The sequence below is a fragment of the Drosophila hydei genome, unplaced genomic scaffold (assembly GCF_003285905.1).
Source record: "Drosophila hydei strain 15085-1641.00,03,60 unplaced genomic scaffold, DhydRS2 tig00000149-arrow-pilon, whole genome shotgun sequence".
In the NCBI taxonomy this organism is placed as follows: Eukaryota; Metazoa; Arthropoda; class Insecta; order Diptera; family Drosophilidae; genus Drosophila; species Drosophila hydei.
Window position 1 is genome coordinate 5135001 of NW_022045678.1, and position 26940 is coordinate 5161940.

A 26940-nucleotide genomic window follows, 5' to 3' on the forward strand; every position below is an offset into this window, starting at 1 on the left:
AGACAGCAAAATGGAAAATTTACAAAACCCATATACTCTTTAACTGCATGAATCACTATAAAAATCCCAAAAATTGTAGCTAAAAATTTTTAACTGTGTCAGACTAGAATATTCCCTGTACTTAGCCGAGTAAAGAGAGAATTGGGAAGTGGGCAGGAGGCTCTTATTAAATATATATGATAAATTAACGAAACTAAGAAGTTGTGTATTTAATAATATAATAAATAAAATATAATAATAATAATATAATATAATAATAATAATAAAATAATATTTGCTGTATTTTCTCTAAAATTGAGATACTAAAATATTAACACATATATAGTGCCTATAGATAATTATCAAAAATATTTAAGGCTTTAATCAATTGCTATGTAAATCGTAACCAACAAATTAAATATATTCAAGCAGAAGCATTATACCCTATCTTTGCAACCTTTACAGGTTATTTTACACATAAAAGAAGTTGGCCCATGTCGACAGGCGGTCCCAGTCATTCGGTCGCCAACAAACGAGCTTTATTTGTGGAGTTTTGAATTAGTTATAAATTTGAGTAATTGCAAACGACTTTCAAACTAACTCAGTTCACTAACTTGTTATATTGTGCAAATTGGGGAACTCTTTTAAGTGAAGCATTATATATTATATATTAATAGGTCTGACTTTGTTTATTAGTTTAATATGCCTCCAAATTTATGCAACAAGCTAAAAGACTTCTTGACGAATGTGTGAAGCATAAAATTTAATTTAAATGTCAAAAAAAAAAAAATAGCAGAATTTATTTATTGTTTTAATAAATTCTGCTATTCTGGGCGTAAGTTCGATGTACCCCAAAAAAAAAAGTAATTAAAAGTTACAGCATATAAATAAAATACGTATACATTGGGAGTATATCATGTATATCTGGAAAAACCACAAGTTTGACAGTTCCAAATTGCAAGCTGCAACTTAAATGGACTTTGGCAAATGTTTAGAAATTGATTTATTTCACTTTCAAAAGTCCAGCAAATGTACAGTAAAATGCAATCTTTCGAGCTTGTGCGGCAGACATATGTGTACAAGTATATATATGTGAATATGTGGAGACAAATTTGTGAATTAATCCAGCAAAAACGATGGGCGAAGCATTAGTTTAGGATTTGTAAATTGCCAGATACCAATCAGGAAAACTTTAAATGTCTCTTCAGGCAACAGTTACGACTTAAGAAAAATTTCTAAGATACAATAAGTTCTAAAGTTGATTCGCTGTTTCATCACTTTCCCTAGGCATATGAGATAGTATTTTTTATCAATTCGTAGCTGCCCCTGCGAATGCGTGTTATTTGATAAGAGAAGAGAAAGAATTCATATATTTATATATTTATATATATTATATTTAAAAAAATCATTTTGAATATCAATAATCTGTGTTTCAAAGTTCCAAAAGTCGAATCACCGTAGATATTTGGCATATTTCTCTCTTTGCTTATCATTTTGAAAGCAAAAATATTTAAAATTAAGTTTCAGCAGTCCAACTTCTTATCGATATTTCCAAAGAACAAGTTTGTTGCTATTTTCATACTGATTCAGGCTTCATTTACATATACTCCTTATGGAATAGTAAAATAATTTTGATTTGCTATCTTTGACTTAAGCGTCTCACTCGGACCAACTGATTCAATAACTCTGCCGTCTGTGACCGACAAACGTGACTTGGCCACGTTGGTTGGTTTTCTCGACATTTCTCTCTTTATGTAAATATGGGACTAGGCCGCATCGGTTTGTCTTTGGCTTGTTTGCTGTATTGTTGCAACTCAGCTTTTGGCAGATGGGGCCACTGCACTAATACGAACACGCACACGCGCACACACGCACACACATACACAGATAAACATAGATACACACGTACGCACTTAAATAACAGTCGCATATTGCCTTCTATTCTCAGCCTGCATTTAGAGCAATTTGTCAGTCTTGTAGACCAGTTTTAGGCTTGTTGGCTTGTCGTTGGTTGAAATTGGATAGAAATTGCTATACAGCACAATAAAAGCAAAGATTTTCCTCAATTTAAATAAGCTTCTAAATGGATACGATATAAACAAACTGTGGAGAAAAATTACTATAAAATAGTATATTAAATTTTTTAAAATTTATAAATAATTATAAAACAATGTACAAATTTTAGCTAACAAAAAAGTTGAAAATTATATTAAATATGCAACAGCTAGAGATAAGGAACGAGAATTATCTGAGCTTTTATGCTCATCAGTTCAATTTGATTGTAGCATTACTAATTAAAGAAACCAATTCAATTTTCTTGACTCTAGGTTTATATTTTTATTGGTAACATCTGTTATCAAGCTGGAGCTTTAGTACTTAACCTAATTGTGTGGACCGTTGTGTTAGCGAGGCAGCTCATAGCACAAGATGTTACACAATTACGCTTTAATTAGAAATAACTTAAGAGGGCATGAGGGAAGGCAATGGCGGCAGGATACGAAGGCGAATCCGCTTAGTGAATGCCACTCAACAGCTGCAGTTGGGTTTTTTGTGGCTGACATGTGGTGTTCATGTACGTGTGTGTGAGTGTGTGCGTGTGCGTATGTGTTTCTATATTGCCTTGCAGTACATTAACACACACACTTGCACATCACATGTACACATCGGTGAGCGCATCCTGAGGCGTCTTCAGTTAGACAAGAAGATTGGAAAACAATATGCAGAAATGCTGCTATTGAAAGTTCATTTGCAATTGAAATCAGAAAGTCAAGCCGGAAAATGGAAAACTGAAAAGTGATAATAGAAACCAAATGGGCAAACAGGCAAAAAGCCAACAAAACCAGCAAAGAAAACTTATTTGTAGCTCTTAAAATGTGCGTGTTGCATTTTGAAAACTGATTGAAAATTCAAAACGATTTGTTCCAAAACGATTTCAAAACACTGGGAAAATCTCTTTAAGAATTTATAAGCTTGACATTGGCATAAATTGAAAGATGGATGGCAGTTTTTTAAATTTATATGGTAACTGATGTGCCTTCTTTTATTTTATTAAATAAATTAATGTAGAGTTTGTTTTATATAAGTAATCAGATTTAATGTTTACAGAAATAGTCTGAAAATAATTTTATTGAATGCCCCTTTCATGACCTAAGCTTTTGCAGCGGTAAGGCTGTAAGCTTTTCAGCTTTTTCTTCAAGTGTATGGCAATTAAAAGCAAATTCGTTTTGTTTTTGGCCAGTTAGAAACTGTGTATTTGACAATGTAGTGCATAAATTATAGCTGTAGCCCAAGCGCAACAGTAGCTTATGATTGTATGCACATAAAATGCAAATTGACCCAACTCTTATTATTATTATTTTCCATAGTCATCTGACCTGACATGTGGGACTTGTTAAACTCCTAATTCGAGTAGTTGACAGTTTAGATATATGTATTAAATTTTAATTGGCCACTGACGAAATAAGAGTTTTATGTTATAAAATGCAAAAAAAATTAAATAAAAAGCTATTGCTTAAACACATTAGATACAGTTAAGTGGCTAGAAATATTGTAAAGGGAAATAACAAGACTGCTTTGGTTGGAAGTGATTTATGTTTTTTATGTAGCAAATTTTCTTACTCTTATAACTGAAGTGCACATGTTAAACTTAAGCTGGAAAAGTAGTTGACAACTGAAGTTTCTTAATAAAACGGATCGTAATTTTTAAGATTTGTATTCGCAATTCCATTTTTTTATTTTTTGTTTTAAAACGTTATTAGTATAACTGTAACAGAGCTAAATAGACTTTTATTATTTTCTGAGAAACGAAAACTTAATCAATTATCTAGAAAAAATTTCATGTACCTCTTAAAGGTTCCCAAATCGATGCTGATTACAAATCTGTATACCTAGTGGTTGACCTCACCTACTGCAGCCTGTTACATGCATTCGTATAAAAAAATAACACGCTTTTCATCCTATTTCAATAGCCATAAAAATATGGAATTAATGAGTCATAATTGGTTGCATTTAGTGGCCCTAGTTTCCGTGAACCCGTGGCCACTGCTCACCCCAACTATCTACATTAAATATAATAATCAAGGCTGTATTTAGACAAACATAAGCCGATTTATGTGCCGCGGTTTATGCGTTTTAAAATAAATTGCAGCAAATACCATAATTGGCTTAATAGGTTTGCATTTGCGGTGGCAATAAAATTGATAATGCGTATTTTGCTGCATTGTTAACATAAAATTGGGATAGCGTTTTGTGTTTGGCATTCGTTAGTCTATCTAATAAATATGATAAATGAAATTCTGTTGGTATTTCATTAATTTTGGAATAAACGCTGAATTTAAATAAAATATATTTTCTATTGAGCCCAATCTATATCTTTAATAGAGCACACACACATGCACTAAGCCAACATAATGCCGGACAGAAAATCCCCATTAAGCCCCAAGTCCTGGAGCCTTTTCAGCCATGTCGAGCCCCTTATGCATAAGGCTATCATTTAGTTCAAAGAGCTATCACTGCCATATCAGAATCTTACTACGCCTTCTGCTCAGCGCTGGCAATCATCCGAAAGCAAAACTTAAAGCAATCAAAGGCAACTAAGAAAACCCCCAAAAGCCCCAAAGCTCAACAGAAACGAATGCGAGCACACAAAAACAGAAATCCCCCCGAAAGAAAAACAACAGAAAAAAATCACATCAAGGAAAATAAAGAAAAGGCAGCAGCAACCAAGAAACACAATGCAAAACTAAAAATACAGCTCAAGCGAAATAGGTGCCAGAGTATTGAGCAAACTAAAGGAAGGAGTTCCTTGTAGTGTGGACGGACACGTGGCACGCTGCGAACAGCTTGTTCAAAGGCCACTGGGGCACGCAACGGCGGTCATTGCGGCATCAATGACCCCGCCCACGCAATATCATAGCATACTTTTCAATCCTACACTATGAAATACATATGACAGACAGAAGTAAATAGCTGCAGAATCATTAAATCAATATGTATGCTGATGAGTCTATGGACTCAAGTGTTTATAGATATGGACCTCTGTCTGTCTGTTGCAAGACACTCAACTGAAAGATCTCTCCTCGCTAAAGTCAGCTGATACGCTAAAGGCAGGCAAATCAAAGTGCTTTATTTTAATTCATTTTGGCATAGACAATTGCTAAAATTATTGATATTTGATGTAATTACCATAGTAAGCTAATCGGCTTAAGGTCTTAATGTGATGCAAATATTTATTATTTTATTTATAATACATGTGACTTACAATATATAATCTGATATAACCAAACAAAGAAAGCCGTCGATGACCCTATTTTTTTTAATTAATGTAGCCAACGGAAAAATAGTTTTCCCAAAGCTTTTGAATTTTCTGAATCATAATTTTCGTTTTAGCACAAAAACTTTCACAAAAATATAATTTGATTTTTGGTTAGTAAAATTTCAGTAAATTTATTTACATATCTGCACTCATTGGGAGCGTGCTAAATTGGATATTCTGCTAGAGTAATTTTTATATTTTTATTGATTATATATTTGGGCCCTTAGGGAGCAGAGTAAGCCACAAATTAAAACTTAGATTATTGATTATTACTGCTGACCTCTTCTATCGAAAACAACATTTCCCCACATTGGTGTTGTGCCATATCGAATATACTCTGTAATTTATTCAGTTTTGGAGTTTAAGTCAGAAAATGTATTCAAGAGTCTTCGAAAGGATTGTCTATAAAATGTTATGAGCACGCCTACTTGAGGAACTATATCCTCCACAGTCTTGCAAGTTGCCAGTTTGTAGACCGTGAATGAGTATTATGCAGTCGGTAGCACCCGACAGCAACTTTCTAAACTATTTAATATATGGCCTTCGAGCAAACCAATTAAACTAAAAATTGGTTTAATGGCAAAGTTACTTTATATATATGTGTCTAGCTAATACAAATAAATATTTATGTATCTAACATATATCAGCCCAGCTAATTTTGTCTGACAATATTTTGAATAAACAGAAATTTTAATTTTATAAACACTCGACTTGCAAAATGTAACTGAAAATATTCCATCATTTCTCTGCTGGAAAACGAGTCAACCCTTTAGCTGTCTTGTGCAATCAAATTGCAATTAGCATAGAGTTAATTAATTACATTTTCCTCGACATGCAGTAATTACAACACACACACACACCCACACACATGTAAACACACACGTGCGACGGGAACACGTGTTAAATCAACATGTTGCGCTTTGCAATATATGTTTGTTAATACTGTATGTGTGTGTGCCAGCTACTTGGGCACATACGCTCATACACAGCTACCAACATACAATGAGTGTGCGCTCCCTTTTTACCCGAACCTTGCAACGTCTTTATTTGACCCGTTTGCTAGTTGAAGCAACTGCCGCAGGTTTAAAGCGCAACTCAGAGTTATTCATACAGCTAAGCACACGTCTAAACGCCTACCCTCCTCCACACCGCCAATTTTCCACACCTACACACACTCACGAACACATGTGCGGCTGCATAAATATTTCTTCAACAAGTTTGCAGCGCGTGATTTTTGAATTTCTCGGCTTTTGTCTTTGCAGTCGTTGCCTGGCTTTCGCGTTCTACCCAGGCCACTCTCTACCCCACCAAAAATAATGTAACAAAACAAGCAAATAAACAAACGCACACAACACACTCACATATATAGATACTGCTACGTACCCACTTAGCCAGCTCCTCTTCCTTTGCCTCCATTTTCATCCCCACCTTGACGTTGGCTCCGTGCTTTTTGTGTTTGTCAAAATAAAAGTTTTATAATGCAAAAACAGTGGCAAAAACAAAAGGCCAGCTTTCAAGCGATTCCTCTTACTTGCCTCTCTGCTGCTCTCTCTATCTCTCTCTCTCTCTCTCTCTCTCTGTCTCCATTTCCTTCTCTCTCTTTCTCTGTGTGTTATGCGCACTCTCGCTCTCTTCTACAAATACACTGCACGAAAACTCTACCTGGCCCTTATGTGAAATACGTATGTTCTATGGACTATTATGCAACGTTCCTAAAGATTGGTTAAAGATTGTTTGATAAAATTATTGCTTTTAAAAAATGTATGTTTTCGAGCAAACTAAAATTAGACGACTAAAATGAAAATGCTCTACAAAATTAAGTCAAATTTTCAAATTCTTAAAGTCAATTTGCAAATCAACTATTAATATTAGTATATATATATATCTGTCTTGCTATTGAACTATTTTGTATCTTACTTTATTTTCATATTTTAACCTTTTTATATATATTTTTATGAGAAAATAGAGAACAAATATTTTTTGCTATGCAATAGGCCAACAGTTCCTACTGTGCACACGCAAAGCACATATATATACATCCGCAGCGTGTGCTGAGCGCAAGCATTGAGGAAAGCCTTATAGAGAGAGTGATGGAGAGCGAGCGAGAGAGGCAGGCGAGCTGTAGTGGCGCTCTTTGCCGCATTCTTTTTTTACCGTTTTGCCTGGCCACAATTTTCCAGGGGGTATTTCATCTGTGTGCCAATCTCGGGGCACATTTAGTTTCATCTGAGACGTTTGGCGCAGCGGTCGATAATCAGTTCGAGGAAAGGAAATCAAAAAATAACTAACTGGCTAAAAGGCAACGCGAAACGCGTGTCTGGAGACCCAACTAGGGGATATAAACAAACTGAAAGTTCTTTAAAAATCTGCTAATTGTTAAGGACGAGTCTACTGTAGTTAATCAGTTATCAGTTGCTTCGCATAAAAAGTAGCGAATTGTTGAGTTGAGTGTCTGTTGAATTGCCGTCGCTGTTTGTGCGAGAAAACAAAACTGAAGAAGGCGGCTTTGGCTTTGCGGCCTCAAACTGGGCGAATATCGCAAAATGACACGTGTTCGACGCATTGTGGTAAGTCTTAAGTCCTAGACACCTATACACATACACTAATACACCAACACAATTTAACCGCTAAAAGCGGACGCAAATCCCTGCACGTAGCACTTCTTTAATATTTTAACTAACTAGCCGTAAAGCTACCCCGACACAGAAAAATCAAATTCAAATTCACATCTAACTCGTTTGCATGTTAAATCCACGAGTTCTTTTGCTTGTTGTATTTAGTGCTAATTATACACTGTTCGCAAAGTGAAAGCGAGTATATTGGCTTTGAAGTAACCCGGACTATTTGCCATGCTGCCCACTAACAGTTACAGCTACTAAACAGCTACTGACTTAATTATATAGCATAGACTGCAAAGGTCATCCGATAGTCTCTCTAATAATATTTTGTTGCATTTGTAACTCTAACTCTGTGAACAGTGTATTGTGCATTCGGTACTACTTGACTAGCATGTTTTTATTTATTTCACATATATTTATTTGATTTTCCTCGAATTTGTGCTTTTTGAACTTTTTGTGGTTTTCAAATACGAATAACCACAAAACAAATTGAAATTCTGCACAAAGTTTATATAAACTAATTTTTAAAATTTTGGTAAAGGTAATAAAATAAATTCGCTATAAGAAAGTCTATCTGGGCATGGATCTACAAGCCTCCTGACAGCTTATTGGTTGCGTTTGGCTATAGCTTCAGGCTAAGGCACCACATTTATTCACATTTCCCAAGATAATAAATAAATATGTTACGTATACCTGGCTTAAATATAATTTGGTATTTACAAAATGCATAGAAAACGTATTGACGGCAGGTTCTAAGTCAGTTACCTGTTTGTAAAGCTATTCGGATGAGACACAGCTTATGTAAAAGCTAGCAATCGAAATTTAATCTCTTAAATAAACATCCAACAATTATGAGACGTAGCAGACTTCATACTTTTGAGCTACGACTGAGACTTATGTATTACTCTCAGGTTAACAATTACCTGAGAAGAGAACATCAGACCTGTATGTATTCTGCTTGCTATATAATAAATAATATTATTTAGTTATAAGAGTATTTTCGCTTCGGTATTCTACCCTCAAAATTTGTTCTACTTTTTTTTACGATTATTGCCCCACGACAAAAAAAATGGCAAACGTTCACGTGACGTATGCGCAATATGAGGCCGTGTAAAAGTGTGGGCAAAAATGCTTACTGCTCCAAATTGTTGAGGTTAACTTTAAAGCCAAGCGCACAGAGACGCTCAGCGAGGCAAGCTGCAAGAGGAGGTGGCAGACAAGCGAACAGTGCCGCGCGGACAAAGGAATTGTGCACATATTTTTGCCCTGACTGAATCACCGAGAGGAATGGGCAAGGCTCTGTCAAAAGACAGCGCTAGCCACGTTGACTGCCAAAAATCGTGAACCACTGCGCCTTAATTTCCAACAGGTTTTATCTAAGCCTTGAAACTGGCCGCCAAGTTCGCCAGCGCGAAATGCATAAAAAACCTTCGGAAAAAAAGAGAGAAATAGAAATGCAAATGCAGTTTTCAGAATTGCCGGCCAATTTTAATCCATCAGGTATTTCGAAATTTTTGCAGGCTTTGGCGGCATGAAAATTGCGCTATGCCAATGGAAAAAAAGAACAAGAATAGCATTTCCAACACAAACGACTAAGTGGGGAAAAGCTTTCAATAAAGCGAACAAATATCAAGCATACGCGCTGTTGCAACCCAAAGAAATTCTGTTGCAATTTTCAATGCATTTTTTTTATGGTTGAAAGGTAGCTGCAAAAAAGCCCTAGTTAAAAAGTACTATACTAAAATAATAAAATCTAAATTTATGAATGATGGTAAATTGAAAATAGTCTTAAGCAGTAAATTATAAACGTGGATAAAATCTTGATCAAATTGATATTTCTAAAAGGAGCTTTTATCATAATTCCCTGATACATTTATCATTTTAAGCCAATGTTATGAGTAACTTGTGTTAGATATCATCAAATAATATTAATTATCGTTTAGGTACTAAGGTACAGAGCTACTATAATAAAGCGTTTGCTTCAAATTAGGCCTTTCTTGATCTGCATCTTTGATATAACAAATCATGATATGATAGGCAATTCAATACATATTTTTGTGGCAGGGAATAACAAATGCGACTCTAATATAGACGAGGATTGGCTTAGGCGGTAATTCGCATTTATTAGGCTTACTAAGAGAAAAAATATAACATAAGCTGGTCAATTTCTATTGGGCTTTACTGTACAATTTTCTGCTCAATTTAGTTATGCTAAGGAATAATTAATTCCCCTAGAAAATCATTGTTATTAAGGGATTATATACAGTAGAAGACTATTTTTAGGTGGCAAATAATCTTTGAAACTTTTAAGAGGAAGTCGGAGTCGCAAAAGAGAGCTGAGCGCGTATATTTATAGTTTCTATTCTTGAGGTGCCATTCGAAAAAATAAGTTGCTTTAAAAGTCATATTTTTCTATATTTCGCAAACTGTTCATTTCCGTTTTGAGGGTGCTGCATTGCTTATACGTTTTTATACATTTTTTTGAAGGCGCGTTAACCTGTTGTCGCAACGGCTTTTACGTTTAGGTATTTTTGCTTCCTAAAATACAAATCCAATTGGAAGTTCGAAATGTCCTGCCTGGCTGACTGTTGTTGCCTGGTTACATTTTGAGGCGTGTCCTTGTTAGACAGACGCGTCACATTTATCACAACAAGGCAATAAATTTCATTTGCTTGTTGTCAGAGCTGATCTTCAATGGGGAATAACAACAACAGCGCACAGAATGAAACATTTTCTGAATAAAGTAGCATGACTAGAATATACTCTGTAGAGGTTCTGTAAAATACAAAATTAGTGAAATTAAATTTCCAACTAATTTAGATAATTTGAGTACAATTTGAAAATAATATAGATTATTTATGATCTAACAGCTGCCGTCTTTTAGTCATGACATAGTTAAACATTTCGGTATCATAGCCACTTAGTCTTTTAACTGGGTATAGCACATCAAATGAGAACAACAATGTTTTTATTGTCTCTTCATTTTTTGGGGCGTATCAAAAGTGAAACCCCATCTGCTGAATGGTGTCTTTGCAGAGCTCAATTGGCATGGAAAATACATAACATACATTGTTAAGTATACGCCCTGCCTTCCGCTTCCCATTCACCGCCAATCTCTTCCTTTGGACTGCTTGAGCCTGATTTGGCCTGTTTGCGTCTTGGCAAACAGCTAAAACAAACATTTTATTTAAGCATTTTGATTGATGGCATAAGCTTGACATTTTTTGCGGCTATGCGGGCGTTTCCATCCAGTTTGTTCGCCTTTAATTAAAGTGCGGCGTGGGTGTTAGTGGGCGTGGCACGCCACTGTTCATCAGGCTATGCCAAGCTTAATCAGTGCGCCCTGAGCAGTTGGCAAACAAAAAAAAACGAAAGAAAAATATCTGCATGGAGAGTGTGAAAATCAGCTCCAGCCAGAGGGAAAGTTTTCTTCTCTCTACTTGATTGCTGGGATTAAACTATGGCCGTGGCATGCAATCATTAGCAAAAGTTCTGTTGGGCTTCCTCTCTCCACAAAATTATGAAATATATGCGGTTGGCTGGCGACTTTCTTGATTAATGACATGCCACGGAAGAACATATTATGTTATGCTCAAGATTGCGGAAACGATGCCTTAAAAGCAGCAAAAGTATTCCAAATGCCAACTACAAGAGCTACAAGAGCTTGAATGTGCATCATTTCTTTTCGAATAAATTATAAGAAAGCAGGAAAAAGTTGTTTGCGCAGTTGTTAACGGAAAGCACTTCCACTGTTACTCCTTTCACTGGCTAAATGACTTCATTTTCATATTTTTTTGCATTTAATATTTCGGAAAATTCGGCCTTAATAATATTTAAATGTTTTATATACTGATTTGTCTTACTCAAAATTAATTATTTTTTTGAGAACCAATGACAAGAAGTTTGGTGGGTGTCAGGCTAAGATACTAACAGACAGTTTCAATGGTAACAAGACTTAAATTCATCTAAATCTTTTTGTAGTCGTTGAGTCATTGGAGTTTTTGTTTTGCGAATTTTAATTATTTTTCTTACAATTAGAAATTTTAACTGGCGGTAGCTTATGAGATTAGAGCAAATATAATATATATTTCTGAACATCTATCTTAAACAGTAAATCAAAATAAATCTAACGTCATAAATATTTTCACCACTTCAATCAATGCAAAAAAAGTAGTTAAAAAAGAAGCAATTTAATGCCTTCGGCTGTGATTCAATGATGCAATAAGCCATCATAATAAATTTAGAGACTGAATTTGCTCGCATTAAGCATGGCTCATCCAGTATACGCAACGTCAGCCAAAATAACAAATTTAATAGCCTAAATAATGCACTTAAAAGTTTGCATTTGCTTAATGTCACTAAAAAATAATCCAACCTCTAAAAAGTTCACTTTTATGTGAGGGCTGTCGAATTTTCAAAGGCAGCCACAGACCATTAGGCAGGTGCCAAGTATTCGCGGACAACGTGGCTCTGTCTCCTCAACCTTTTGTTACGATGATGTTGTTTTTGTTGTGGTTGGTGTCGCTTGCTGTTGCTGTCGTTATAAAATTGAAGTGCCAAAGTCAGCGGGGTATCAACGCCGCAAAATAACAGCAGCAAAGCAACAGCAACTCGAAATGCCTTGTTTGAGCTGCTGCTGAGCGACAGACAACAGCAAAGGGCTGGAGAGCAAGGCATGCAGAGATGATTTGGTGGTGCAAATGGGCTGGTGCGGGGCCTCATGTTAGCCACCAGACCAAATTGCTTTTTGCTGACTATAAAGCAGACCTATGGTTAGCAGCAGGTGACCACTGCTGCGCGCCGCGAATGCAACGCAAAAAAAAAAAAACATGAAAACAAGCAACAGGATGCGGAGAGAATAAACAGACTGGCTAATACCCTAGACACACGCGGGAACTAGTACATAGGGAAGCAAACTATCTTCTCAACTTATGTCAAAACTCAATTTTTAATTTTAGATAAAATTTGTGATATTTGAGCACACAAGTGGGGGCTCAAGCTAGAGTAACATGTTTAGGATTGCTAGGTAGATAGAAAGAGCAGACGCTCTTATAAATAAATAGTTGGACATATGATTGATACCTGAGTACCTACAAAGGCATACTAATTATTCCAAATGTGCGAATTAGCACAGATCAAAATCGATACTAATAATGTCAGAGAAACGATGGGATCCATTGATTACACAAGTCAACTGAACTTGGTAACCTTAGCTAAACCCGAATCGTTATAGAAATAGAAATGCCAAGTTTTGTGAATATTAATAATATAATCTCCTTAGTTGTTTGGCTCTGTCTATGACATACGTTATCAGTCATTGCAACATACCCCATTTGTTGCATTTTTAATGGGTATAGGGTAAAGACGGCTAAAAGAATATATATAAAAATATGTATTTCGCTTTTGGTCGCTTACTAACCGCACGTGTTGTATTTGCATTGGGTATTTTAATTAAGCTAAACAAATACAGCCTGAAGGCACCCACACACATACATACATACACTTAGCCGTAGTACCTTTTGCCAACAAACTATTTCTAAAAGTATTTTTTGTGCATTTGCTTAACACTTGATTAAATTTCATTTGGGGTTGCCTTGACGTTTCGCTTTTTATGGCACTGCCAATTACACCACCAAGTTGCTTTATTATATAACTTGTACGACTGAAGCCACGCCAGCAAGAAAAAGAAAAGTAAAAAGAAGAAGCTTCCAAGCAGCCAGAACCACAGTTTCCGGGTCCTCAAATGGCTGTCATTTTAATTTTTTTTCTTTCCCTTTGGAAGGCATCACTCGCTGCTCGTCAACGTCATCAAAGTCTTGAAGCTGCTTTATTAAACCTTAGCAGGCCAAATCGCATAAATGAGCGCACTTACAAGCGCGCACACACACATATATCTATATATGTGTACATAAGAGCAGCTGAGAAGATGCTCTATAGAATTACCTATGGGGCTACGTGCAACATTTGTGTTTAAATTTAAATGACTTTGCTCCGATGCTATACACAGTTAGCGAGCGAGGAAAAGACGGCCAAGGGAAAAGAGAGGGCAAGCAGCTGTAGAGTGTGAGAAATTCACACCTATAGCGACACACACACACAAACACAGTGCTCATGAGCATGCAACGATATTAGTTAAGCCTCGACGGCAACGTGGGTAGCTTAACAAATTTGCCAGAAACACGAAATTTGACTCACACATATGTATTGAAACATCATATATACATACATATGCACACACAGTCCTTGACGGGTTGTCTTATCGGCTTAGTCATTTAGTTAACTGAACAGCGAGGTCCCAACCGAACGCTGTCTTTTTTCAAAACCGCTGATGTCTTGTTACTATATATATATATATATATATATATATATATATATATATGTATATATAAATGTATTTATCTATCATCTTATCACAACAATAATTAAGATGTAATTAATTTAAAAATGTTTTTGCTCCCAAAGAAATCTTTAGAACTTTTCTATATATATTTTTATATATATATTGTATATATTCTTATATATATTTTGTGGCCTGAGATGGGTCACATTAGAGACACATAAGTACACCAATAATCATGCTCGTATATTTCAAAATCAATTTTTATAAGGCGCTTCTTAATAACTATATATTTTAATTAGATTTTGCTGACTTTCAAAAAGTATATAATATCAATTTCAACTTTACTATGTAGATTTAGCCACGAGCTAGCAATGTGGAGAAGCCTAATGAAAGGCTTCTTGCTAATAGATTACATGCAAAAATATGCCTGATCTATAGAACTGTTTTAAGCCAATTTAGAAGCAAACATCCCATGGTAACAATTTGCTGTGTTAATGTTCAGAAACTTTACAGGTTAATACTAATTTTTTTATTTGTACATTAATAAAACCATCTTAAAAAAGGTAATGAAAATATAAGAAAAAAAAAAAACAATTTTACCAAAAAGTTTTTGAAACCAAGGCAAATATTCAATGATCCTAAAAACAAGTTTTTTCCAGACTAATCTGACACGATTCGAACCTCGTATCAATTTTCGTTCAATAAGAAACGCAGTTTACAGCTCAAAAAGAATAGTTTTTCTCATTTTTGCTAAAAACGAGGCATACTTTGAGTGCAGCAGATGTCGAGTCAAATTTGAGCATCCATATAAAACTCATTTTTCAAACGGATTCGGAAGGCAAAGCAAAAACCTTCAACCATTTTTAAGCTTTGCAGCCGTGCCGAAGTATTGTTTTGGCTGCCTTTTTTGTTGAGCTTTGCTTAATTGAAGGCAATATGTTTTAAATCGCCCCACTCTACACTCTACTTATAATGCTCAATGCCATGGGCTCATGCCCATGTCCATGTTCATGTCCCTGACACATGTATTTCCCACCCTACCTCAGCTTTCAAAGGCCTCTTGGCCATTTCTTTGTAAAATGCGTTCCCATCAAACTATACAACACGTTCATATTTCTTACAGTTCGTTACACATTTAATATTAAAGCAAATTACCAACTGTTGTATGTGAAGGGGTGTGTATGTGTGTGTGTGGGTGTATAGGTGTGCAGACGGCTAGTTTGTCAGAAGCCTCCCTTTTTTTTCTCAGCAAATTCTTTTCAGCCGTTACGAACGCTAAATGATATGCAAATAAAATGGAGGCTACCTCCAGCAGTACGTGAGAACCCCCCACATGTGTATTTGCGAGTGTGTGTGGGTGTGCCTGTGCAATGGTGTACCGTTTTAAATTCAAATTTAAATTGTTCGCTTCATTTAAGAGCCGTAAATCGCCTGCCTTGCATATGTGTGCAGGGCAGTGTAGAACTTTTTGGGCTTAATTAACATAATTATGGGCAGAAAACTGTGCTAAGAAAAGTATACGTCGACAAGTAAATACCCTTGAATGCATCAGCTGGCAAAGCCAAATAGTTGTGTAAGCTGCAGTTTAAATAATAAACAAATAATAAGCACGATTGACTATAGTATACCTTATGCACTGTTAATCATATGAATTACATAAGCTAAGGTTGAAGTTTCTTAAGCTAAGCATATTTGAAAAGTCACAATAGTGCTGTTTAGATTATATTCAAAATTAAACAAATATATCTACTAGTTATATCATGCTACTATTTTTGATTCACTATATCCACTGTTGGAAGTTTCTTAGACTAGAAATTTTAGCCATCTTGAAGACAACATATGCTGTATTAAGCTGACCTTAGTGCCAAATTGCAGGGTAGATGTAATGAAAGCCCTATGAATTACTTTTGATAGTCAAGACCGCAAAACTTTGTGTACCTTTTGGCATGCAAACTATTTTATTTTTTGGCCTCACTGCAAACTTCGCTCAAACTTCGCTCATGGCGGGAGGGGGCGACAAGTGTTGGAAAGTGCGAATAGTGCAGTGCTGCAAGGCACGGCCAGGGATTTATTTGGCCCTCGCAGCTATTTATCTTAAGCGCGCTCGCGCCCCAAAGAATGCAGCATAAGTAGTCAGCTGCTAGCACTTACCCACACACAGACCCATCTACACACATATATATATACACTGCTGTACTTGTGTTGTGGAGTGCACTTTCCACTTTCATTTGGCGCTCGCTTGTTGACTGCTGCTGTCCCCCACATCCCACCCGTCCACCGTTTCTTAAGGCAGGATCTCCCCTTACTTTATTTGCGTTTAGCGTACGCAAGTTTCACATTACAAACACATACGAAAACAATATGTTTTAGTGAAGTTAGACTGACTAAAAGATATCCTGTAACCAAGGAAATTAATGGGTATTTAATGTTCTAAATATAATATAACACTAAATAAGTCCAGTATATTTTTCTGTTTATGAATATATACTACAATATATTCAACATATCAAATTTGATTTCCATATACTGTTTTAATATAATAGGAAATTTTTCACAAAAATATAGAAAAACAAGGAAACCATTTGTCGACTTTCATTTTGATTTACTTAATATTTAATATGAGTTTATAATTTTTGGCAAACTCTATTGACAGGTCAAACTTAAATTTCATTTAATGCGATGTTCTGTCCGAGCGAACTTACTATACTGTCGATATTATATATATCAGAAATTGGGTACAATCGTAATAACAGTACATTTAATAAGTTAAGAGTCACCTCTGCTTCTCTGTTACATACAGTATGAAAACTCTATATACTCAAGTCGTAGCCTTCTGTGCAACGGGTTCACTAGACAACAAGCGCAACAATAAGACGGCACTTAGCATTGTCGTTTGGGGGCAGGAGCATATGGTTAGTCGTTTTTGTCGCTGACTCATGTCCATGCACTAAAAATTCCATTTCAGCAGCAATTCCAACATGTTATACTCTGCGCTTAGGGCGTTATGGCTATGTCATGCAGTTGACAGCTTCAGCTGCAGCGAGAACAACTTTATCTCAACATAAAAGACAAGGAAAGAGCCAGAGAGAGAGAGAGAAACAGTTGACAGTGGTTTACACTAGTCTAAAATTACAAAAGTCATAAAGAGAAGTGCGCGTTTTAAGCTTAAGCAAAGTCAACGAAAGAGAGAAGCGTAAAAGAGATGAAATAAAGAGAATATCAATTTACGGATGAGTTGAGGCAAACATTGTGAAAGGTGATATGGCTTTGTGCTAAATTATCTTGAATTATTTCATTGATACACATACATGATTTGCTTCATATAGTTTAAGTTTATGTACTTAAATTAATTTTAAGTTTAATATAACAATATAAAAAAATATACAATATTATTAGTCCACATTAAAATAGGTAAAACTAAATTTTCTTATTTTGTATTTCACATTTTGCTGCCCAATACCTTCCTGAATATGTTACTCGAAATCAATTATTAGTTTCTTTATTTCAAATATATTTTATATTTGAAAGATTACTTACAAGAACTATAGCTAATATTTTATTTCTTTTTTCTTTTTATTTTTATTTTGTACCTTCTCGTATGATATCCGAATATCAGATATATTTTACTTTTTCTCGATTTCTTTATGAAAAGTTTTTAGATTTATGATACTTTTGAATATTATATATTGGCCAAAGAAACTTCACAACAACGGAAGAAGAACCTCGAAAGTTAGTCAAAGTAGTAATTTCACATTCAAAACAGAAAAGAGCGCAAGTTTTGGCATAGGGTTTGCATTAGTAGGACAGCTCAAATCTAGATACAGCGCATCCCTTGTCTTTATTATAGCTGTGGCCCTGGTGGTCCTGCAGCCAGCTGTCTGCTCCAGCTCCGGCACCGGCACATGAGGCGAGGCCCTATGTCCGGCGGCTTAGTGTCCAAAACTTATGCATCAAGACCCATTTTTTGTTTCATTTGTATTTGACACTTGGTTTTTGTTTTGTGCGTCCAGTTTTTGTCATGTTTGTTGATTGTAAAAGTTGCTGAAGCGCTTTTTAACAGTTTGCGTGACACTTTTGTTGTGGCAACAGTTGCCCAACTGACATGAACAGGGCGCCCTGGTTATGGCCAGACGGGTGTTTGGCCTGAAATGGCGATTATAAAGAATCTGAATCTGAATCATACACAATGCAATTTGACGGCAATTTAACTGTCACGACATATGAAATTTAATCGATGTTGGATTATTCAACAGCACGTAGTCTGTTCGAGTAATCAATAAATGGCAATTGCGATTGCAATTGCAATTGCAATTGAGTAAGAGCGCGATGGATTGCCCACTTATGATATCTCCATCCTGTGGTTGCATTGTAAGCCACCAACTGTGATATACTCGCAATTTACCCACTGCAGTCGCATTGCATGCGGCTGGCAAATAAGTAAGCATGCTATACCCATATACTATAATATATATGGCTATAGTTGCCGCATGCAATAAAAATGGCTGACATAATACCCTTTCATTAAAATGCCATAAGCTGAGCTGCTTAGCTGGGAATGATGGAGGTCATTAGAAAGCGAAATAAACCACTTTTGTGATGGTGACGATTTGCAGACGAGAGATTCGCTAGCTTTTCATTTTCATTTTTAATGTCCTCTGCAAAATTCAATATTCTATTCATTAGAAATATATATTTGTGTAAGGTGTATGAAAAATTCTTTTTATTAGTATTGGGATATTATTTTTTAGCAAATTCTGGTCGACTTCTATTTTAAATGAGTATAGATTACTCTCAATTCATATCAGTTCTATATATTTTTAACAATTTATATACATTACCATTGCTGAAAAATCTTAATTCACATCATAAATTGTTCAATACTTCTTTTTTTTATTTTTCCATAAAACTTTATATAGTACTAAGGGAAGTAATATGCTGATTCCAAAAATATCTGTTAAGAACTAAAATTCAGCGGCTGATTATAATTTTTCTAAAGTTGTTAATTTTTTCAAAGTAATTCGACGCTTTTACTGTCACAGTCTTCAGTCTGCAAGGCTGAAAAATACTTGAATAATTTCTGAGCTTCTTATTCTTGCTAATTTTTATTTCAATTTATTTGTCTACTATTGCCTATTGATCAGCTTAACGAAATACTAGGATATCATAAAGTCAGTCAAACGCCTTTGTTTCATGTGCCAGAACTTTTGTTGGCTGAAATGCAATTGAATTGTGGAGCGTAATGAGTTTTTGTGGTTTGTTTATTAAGTCGCTTTTGTAGTTTGTCTAAATGGGCATTGGCTTTGTGTACTTTGCGGCTCAGTTGGAGCTTAAATGAAAAGCATTAATGTCTACGAACACTTCGAGTATTCCAGTAATCCCTAATGTACTTAGATTGTCAATTCCAAGTTCATATTGCCAAGCATCGATTCGACTAATAAATAAAGAGCATACGTAGCTGTCTGCTATAATGTTTGGATAAGATTTACATACTGATATATTTATAGCTCTATTTATAAATACCTCACTTTGTATTGTTCTCATTGCAATTCACGGTAGTTCAAGCATTCAACATGTGCCTCTTTAATTCAATTTACCCTTGAACATTTAAGTGTTATAAACTTGTTGGTTTTTTATTTAAATAAAGAGTTCAATTAAATATTTTATTTTTTTTCTTTTATTTTATATATTTTGTGTGTTTAATTTAACCATTGTTCGCATTTAATTTTCAATTATGCTATAAAAAAGTTCGCATGTATTTTAATTAATGAACTGCCCATTGAATAAATAATGCATTTAATTGATATATGCAGAACACATAGCCTCGATTGCGTATATCTCAGCTTTCTCTGCTTAATGGACTCCGGAAGCAAAATTGTTTTCATCTCTCGACCCTAGTCCCCGTACGTCTAACCCGATTGACATTGGGCATGTACTCACGTCCGTCAATCAAACCTGCATATATGGACTGTACAGAAAATGCCCAAAAATCAATTCAATAATAATTTTACATAGACACGGGCACGTCCATCCAGTCAAATCCAACCCACAGCCCCCCACAGTCCTCATTTCATTTCGTTTGTTTGTTAGCTTAATGTAAAATATTGCGCATACGACGCGCTGTACATTAAAAGCTTTATGCCAGCCAGCAAAATTTGTTTTTATTTATAGTTTACTTATATTTTATTTTTTTTGCTGCTCGTTCTGTTGAATGGATAATTTTGCGAGCTGTTTCGTTATGGGTTCGGGTGGTCTGGCAGCTAAATGACGTCTAATATGGCTGACAATTTGCTGTTTTTATGGTTATTATTTGTATAACAGTTCTTAAACAACTTATGTTTAACAATAAAGAAGAAATATTGGGTAAATTTATTGAAATATGTAATGCTTAGACACTTGGAGAAAATTCGGTTTGATTGAGCTGGAATTGATAAAAGTATCTGATAATATTCTAAATATATTTGAATCATTTAAATCAAATAAGAATACCAATAAAATATTAACATAAATAAAAAACAAAAACTTTACAATAATCACAAAAGTAAATCCTGGTATTCTAAAATATCTGAGAATTCGTACATTCCTAAATTGCGTACAACAGAGAAGTTTTTAAAGTGTACTCTCTAAGTTCTATGACCTTATTATTATACTATTGGGTGTAAGCCATATATCTTTTTTAACAGACAAATAAACGACTATACCATTAAAGCTCTACATCTTGAATCGGCCTTTTAATGTTGTATATCTCCATCTGTGGGTCATCGCCACTTGAGCTAGAGCTCAGTTGTCCAGTCACTCGCCGCACTATGTCCGCATTACAAACGCTCTATTTATTGACTGGTGTGCACTTTTGTTTATTGATCTTCAGAGAGCACCAGTATATCGATGTTCTATTCTTTTCTTTTATATTTTTTTTTGGCAGTTTGCTTCAGCTATTTAAACATGGCCTGTTTATTGTTGTAAAATATTTGTAGAATTTTCGTTGTCGATTTTTACATTATTCAGCGTCTGCTGTTTATTTTGATTTGCCTGCAATTTATTTCATGTCTTGGTCTTGACTTTTACAAGGTGAAAATGTTTTTTTTTCAAAATATTTTGTGTATGCGCCATAGATTTTAAAAAATAATAAGCAAACAGAAAAAGTAAAAAGTCGGCGACAAATTGACAGGAACTTGTCTTCGTTGTCTTTATTGGTTCATTTGCTTTGGCTGAGTTAGACTATAATTTAGCTTTTTATGTGTTGCTCTTCAATGGCAACATGGCTCTGCTTTTTGGCCCAGTTAACTAAGCTACAGTCAGAGCACACCGAAAGAGACCCGCGTTGCGTCTGGGAAAACTTGTCAAGCATTTTGTTTGCTTCACTGGCATTAGGGCGCCGCTCTTTATGGCCCATTGAGGGCAGGCATAGGGCATGGTTGTTGGACGCCCAGTCTTTTGCTATAAAAACGGCGTCAGAAATGAAACAGCCGACGGGGCACAAGCAGAACCTACAATCAACACTGAAAGCCAGAGCAGCTACCACGGGGATGCGAAACAAAAAAAAAGAAAAATAAAACAACCAAAAAACCACTCAAATAATAGCTAAACAAATGCTGTATAATTCATATTGAATTTTTACTGCTATTTTGCAAATATTGACTCACGCTTTGAGCACATTTAAATTGAAAACAATAAACAATTGGAGCAATGAATAATATTTTGTTTATGTTATTGTTATTGTTTGATTTATATATAGAAAAGAATAAATTGGGAATGGATTAATTGTTCTGTCTAATGGAATTTAAAGTTAATAAATTTATAGATTTACCTGAGTGAAATATATTAAAAAAAAAACAATCTTTATGGATCCAAACTCAATTCCAGTTCAAGTGTGTGTGCAAAAAATCTATAAATAGTAGATTAATAACCAAATATTTTCATTATCATCATCAAACTGCGTAAACGTTAAATTGTAGATAACAATAATTTGAGAGATAATAAAAACAAATATTTTTTTTAAATATTAAGCTGCGAATCTAAGAACTCAAAGTCACTATTTAAAAAAATTCTTAGACTTTTATGTATGAATACTATGAAAAATAAATTTACTTACGAATTTTTGAAACATTGTTAAATGTTTTGTACACAGATGTAGGTAAGAAAAATGTAATATTTCAATTTAGGAAATTCGCCTTGACTAATCATCTTAAAATTTACCCGAAAAATGGCTAACTTGCACAGAACTGACGACTCTGAGCTGGCAAGCTGTGAGCCGTTGGCTGTTTTGGCAAAGCGAGTGTCGGTAGCAATGAGCAGCTAAATTTGGTATTTGCTGCCTAACTTACGATACGGCCATCGCAATGTAAATGGAAACCTCAAAAGCTCACTGAACTTGGCAACTCAGAGAGCCGCAGAGCCGCAAACTGTGCCATATACCAACGACAATTTATGTGGCAACTGCTACTGTAATTGTTGTTGTTGCTGTTGCTGTTGCCAGTTGGCAGTCGCCTGGAGGCACGCATTTATTATTTTTCTTAATTAAATCTTCAGCTCGCGTTATTCTGGATGGCCTTCATATGGATTTATATAGATTTATACAGCCTCTGGATGCATGCAATGCAATGCAATTGCAAACGACATGCAGTTGAGGCAGTGCTGCTGCCCCTGAGAGCTGCTACAACATTGAAACCCATTTCAGTTGAGCCGGGCAGCGTCAACGCGAACGCCACTAATTAAGCCTAATGGCGCATGAAACATGCATTAAAACTAATGTGCAATCCCTGCAATCCTTCCCATTCTATAACCTCTCTCCTAAGCCTAGCGAAACATCCGTTCCTTCAATTCAACTGGGAGCCAAGCCGAGCCGAGACGAGCCGAGCCGAGTCGAGTCGCTGTTAATGGTATCTGCCTAATTTTATGGCCAGTATACAAACATATATATATACCTATATATATATTTATATATAGGTATATATATATATACCTATATATATAGGTATATATAGATATGAATATATATTTGCGCAACAACATTTGCGTTTTATTGCGTGCTATGCCATGGATGTTACAGGCTATATATATATATATACTTTTTATACATATTTCTATCCAACCATAATTAAAGCATTTGTGCTTAGCACAATAATTTCAAAAAGCATGGTACGCATGCACTGCAAGAAATATTATTAGCAATTCATATGAATAGTTAATTATGAAATTTTATAACCAGCCAATAAAATTATTTGCTTGAATAAAGGGCTGCTTGAAGTTGAAATCGTAATTTTGAGATGAGTTATCAAAAAAAAAAAACAGATAAACTTGCACACCGTGATTGAAACCTCTTCGATTCAATTGAGACCCTATAAAAACGGAAATTCGTCAAGGAATTTTAATGCTAAAAATTTATTCAATTCACGTTTAAGCGAACCCGAGTATTTGATTATTGTATAATTGTGAATTGAACTTAATTGGAATAAAAAAGCTTTACACAGGCTCCTAAGTTGTGCGCTGGTTCAAGTCATTTTCTATTGAATTAGCCATCGATTGATTAATTTCGCTTTGGCCTAGCCACAAGCAAGTGTGCAGCACATAGATCATTATGGCTTGTAACACACTCGTCTGGACACAGCAGCAGTAGCCACAGCAATGGCAACAACTACAACGTGACTTGAGTTCAGTTAAGGCTGATTGCCAGCCCCGCAGGATGCTTGAGCCAAGTCAGAAACTGACAAGGAGCAGTTAGAGGTGGAGCAGCAGCAGCAGCTAGGCGCCCACTAATGAAACATTATGGCTGTCGTAACCCGGCCACGCCGCACAAATCCACTAAAAACGTTTACGGCTTACGTGCAACATGGTTGACTGCCTGGCTGCCTGCACCACTAAGCTTGGCAGCGACATAAGTGGCACGTAGCTGAGACTTGGCCTGTGGCAGAGGCATTGGCAGCGGCATCTGCCACAAAAGTGTCCTGGCAAATTGCTGGCTGCAACACGTTCTGTGGCCGAGTAGCTGCAATTGATTTTTGCACTTGACGGTTGAACAAATACGCGAATTTTTGACTGTTCTACACACTGATACATATATATATAAATATATATACATATATGTATGCATATTTCAATGTGTTAGTTAAAAACAATTCACAATTCATATGCTTTGTCGCTTCATTGAAGCAATAAATTTAAATTTATACAAAATGCCATGAAACGATATGAAAACATTTGACAATGATATATATGCGTATGCGTGGCGCTCGAGAGCCTTCGTCTGCCAAGCGGAAGCAGCTTACGCACGGTTGCATTACAACCGGAAGTCAGTCAGAGGGTGAGCGATTGCGAGAGATAAAGGGCGGTAGGGCGAACGAGCACGAGAGGCGCACACAACTCGAACGAATGTCAACATGTTGATAACAAAATACAAGCGCACACTTTGCACAAAATGTTTTGTTTAGTATACACAATGCTGCAAAAGTTATAGAGTAACTCTTATATATATATATATATATATGTAGATATATACATACATGAATACATATAAAAGTTCAGCCTGAATTGCTGGCGTTTGAATGCTCTTCAAATTTGTTGAAGCGTTTGTGAGTCGAAACTCGAAATTAAGTTAATAAATTTGTATATAAAAATATTTAAAAATATTGCTTATCAAATGAAAATATGTTAAATAAAAATAATAATTTATTAATATTTCATTGAGGAATTTCAAAAATTAACATAATCCTAAAGTAATTATTAAGTTCAGTAAAAAAGTATGTTTACACATATTAAAAGCTAATGAAAAATAAAACCTTTATTTTTCCAAAAAGACAATAGCTATATAAGCATTTTCTTAAGTGAAAAAGAAGTATAATTTAAGGAAAATTAGCTTTAGACGACAGCTATTGATATATATGATATACTTTATATGTATTTAAAACATGTCATTGAAGTGAACGGAACACAAATACCTATTGTAGAGCACGTTGGCATGGCTTGGCTTTTGTTATATATAGTCAACAGGCGAGTCCTGGCTTCAACAAATATGCAGTGCATTTCATTTAATTCAACTCGTGTTTTGTCTTCTGCCCGCTGCTGTGCAACTTTTGAATGTGGCGTTGCCTTAAAAAATGATAATCATTTTTATGAAAACAATAAAAGCGTCGAGGCGCTTGGCTGACCTGCCACAAAAACACAAAACGAAAAACTTGTGGAACAATTTGGCTACGCAAAAATTAATGAAATTTATGTTCTTGTTGCTTGTTGTTATATCAAACAGTTTCCATTGTTTTGCGGGGGCGTTACGTAATGAAAAACTGTTTTTTTTTTTTAATTTATAGCCGCGCAGGAAGGTTTATGTTATGAAAGTCAGAAAGTAAATGCCACGCTTGCCCAACAGCAGCGAATAAAGGCAAAACTTTTGCATTGTCATATTGTTGTGCTCAGAAACGTGCACAGTGAATCCTGCTTAACATGACTCGAAGCAAACAACAATAGTAGCAGAGAGAGGGAGAGATGGATGACTATGAAAATCCCTAGACATAAAGCATCCTTTGTATAGATTATGGCACATTGGTTAACAAAGCGAACCAAGTGGAGTCGAGCCCCAAATACTTTGAAATGTCATCTGCTAAGCAAACTATTGTCCTCATTGCACTTAAGCCAACCGTAAAAGGTTAGCTTCATATGCAATTAATTGTATGCATTAGATGAGTTGATAACTTGACAAAGTGAAGCTCTTACGGGAAAGAGAGCAATACGAATCGTGCGAATGAATACAATATACGACATGTTGAAGCACTTAACTATGTCTTGCATATATGTAATTTGAGTATATTATATACCAACATTATTTTAAATATATTTAAACTTGTTTTCCATCCTATTAAGCTTTAGTGTTTAAACTGTCTATTATCCTATATTTCCATAAACTAGACTTTAGATTACTTTAGTGGTCCTAAGTACTTCTTAATCACTTGAACTCAACTTGAATAATTGTAATTGTTATGCATACCTTTCCTGGCCATATTTTTCTCTACCTCCTACTCTTACTCTATTTTCTCTGATTCCCTCTTTTCTTATACTCCATTGTTTTTTCACACTCTCTGCACATTTACTTTACATAAACTGCTGCTTAGGCGGCAGGGCAAAAACTTTTCATAACTTAAATTGCAACTGGAATGCTATTAACTAGTGCAAGCACGCACACACACACACGCACTCGCACACATATGAACTTGATCAACTAATTTGCATATAACAAACGCGCCAGCTTTGCCCCGCCCCTCCACGTGTCGAATTGCATGCCAAATGCGCTTAGTTTTTAAGGCTAACAGCATGCAGGCCACAACAACAACAAAAAACAGCAACCACCAAAACATGAAGAACAAGAGCGTGTGACAAACTCGTAATTAGAAAACAACATTGCCTACTCTTAGGCGCTGTCCTTTGCTTATGTAAATGTGAGGCGCTACACAGCTGAAAAAATAGAGCTTAATTAAAAAACTATTTTGTAAGCCCCTGAGCTAATCAACGTCTGGTAAATAGAGGATGAGGATTATGCAAATCTAACGGAATTAGTAATTCAAAAATATAAAATAGAAGTAATTAAGGAGGGAAGGAATTTATTTTATATAAATATAAAGAGAGTTGATAGTGAAAAAGTGTTTTGTTATCAAAATTAAAATATTTGCATATTTGTTAGTCAACAGTTAGAAATTGATAAATAG

General features: G+C 35.3%; 1 protein-coding gene across 1 annotated transcript in view; it reads left to right on the top strand.

Moving 5' to 3' along the window:
* The first annotated feature begins 7554 nt into the window (after positions 1–7554).
* The window catches only part of LOC111592570, a 42203-nt gene continuing 22817 nt past the window's right edge, over positions 7555–26940 (top strand). Inside the window, exon 1 of the mRNA XM_023304871.2 lies at positions 7555–7860. The gene's annotated coding sequence lies outside the window, so the exon portion shown is untranslated. The remainder of the gene's footprint in view (positions 7861–26940) is intronic.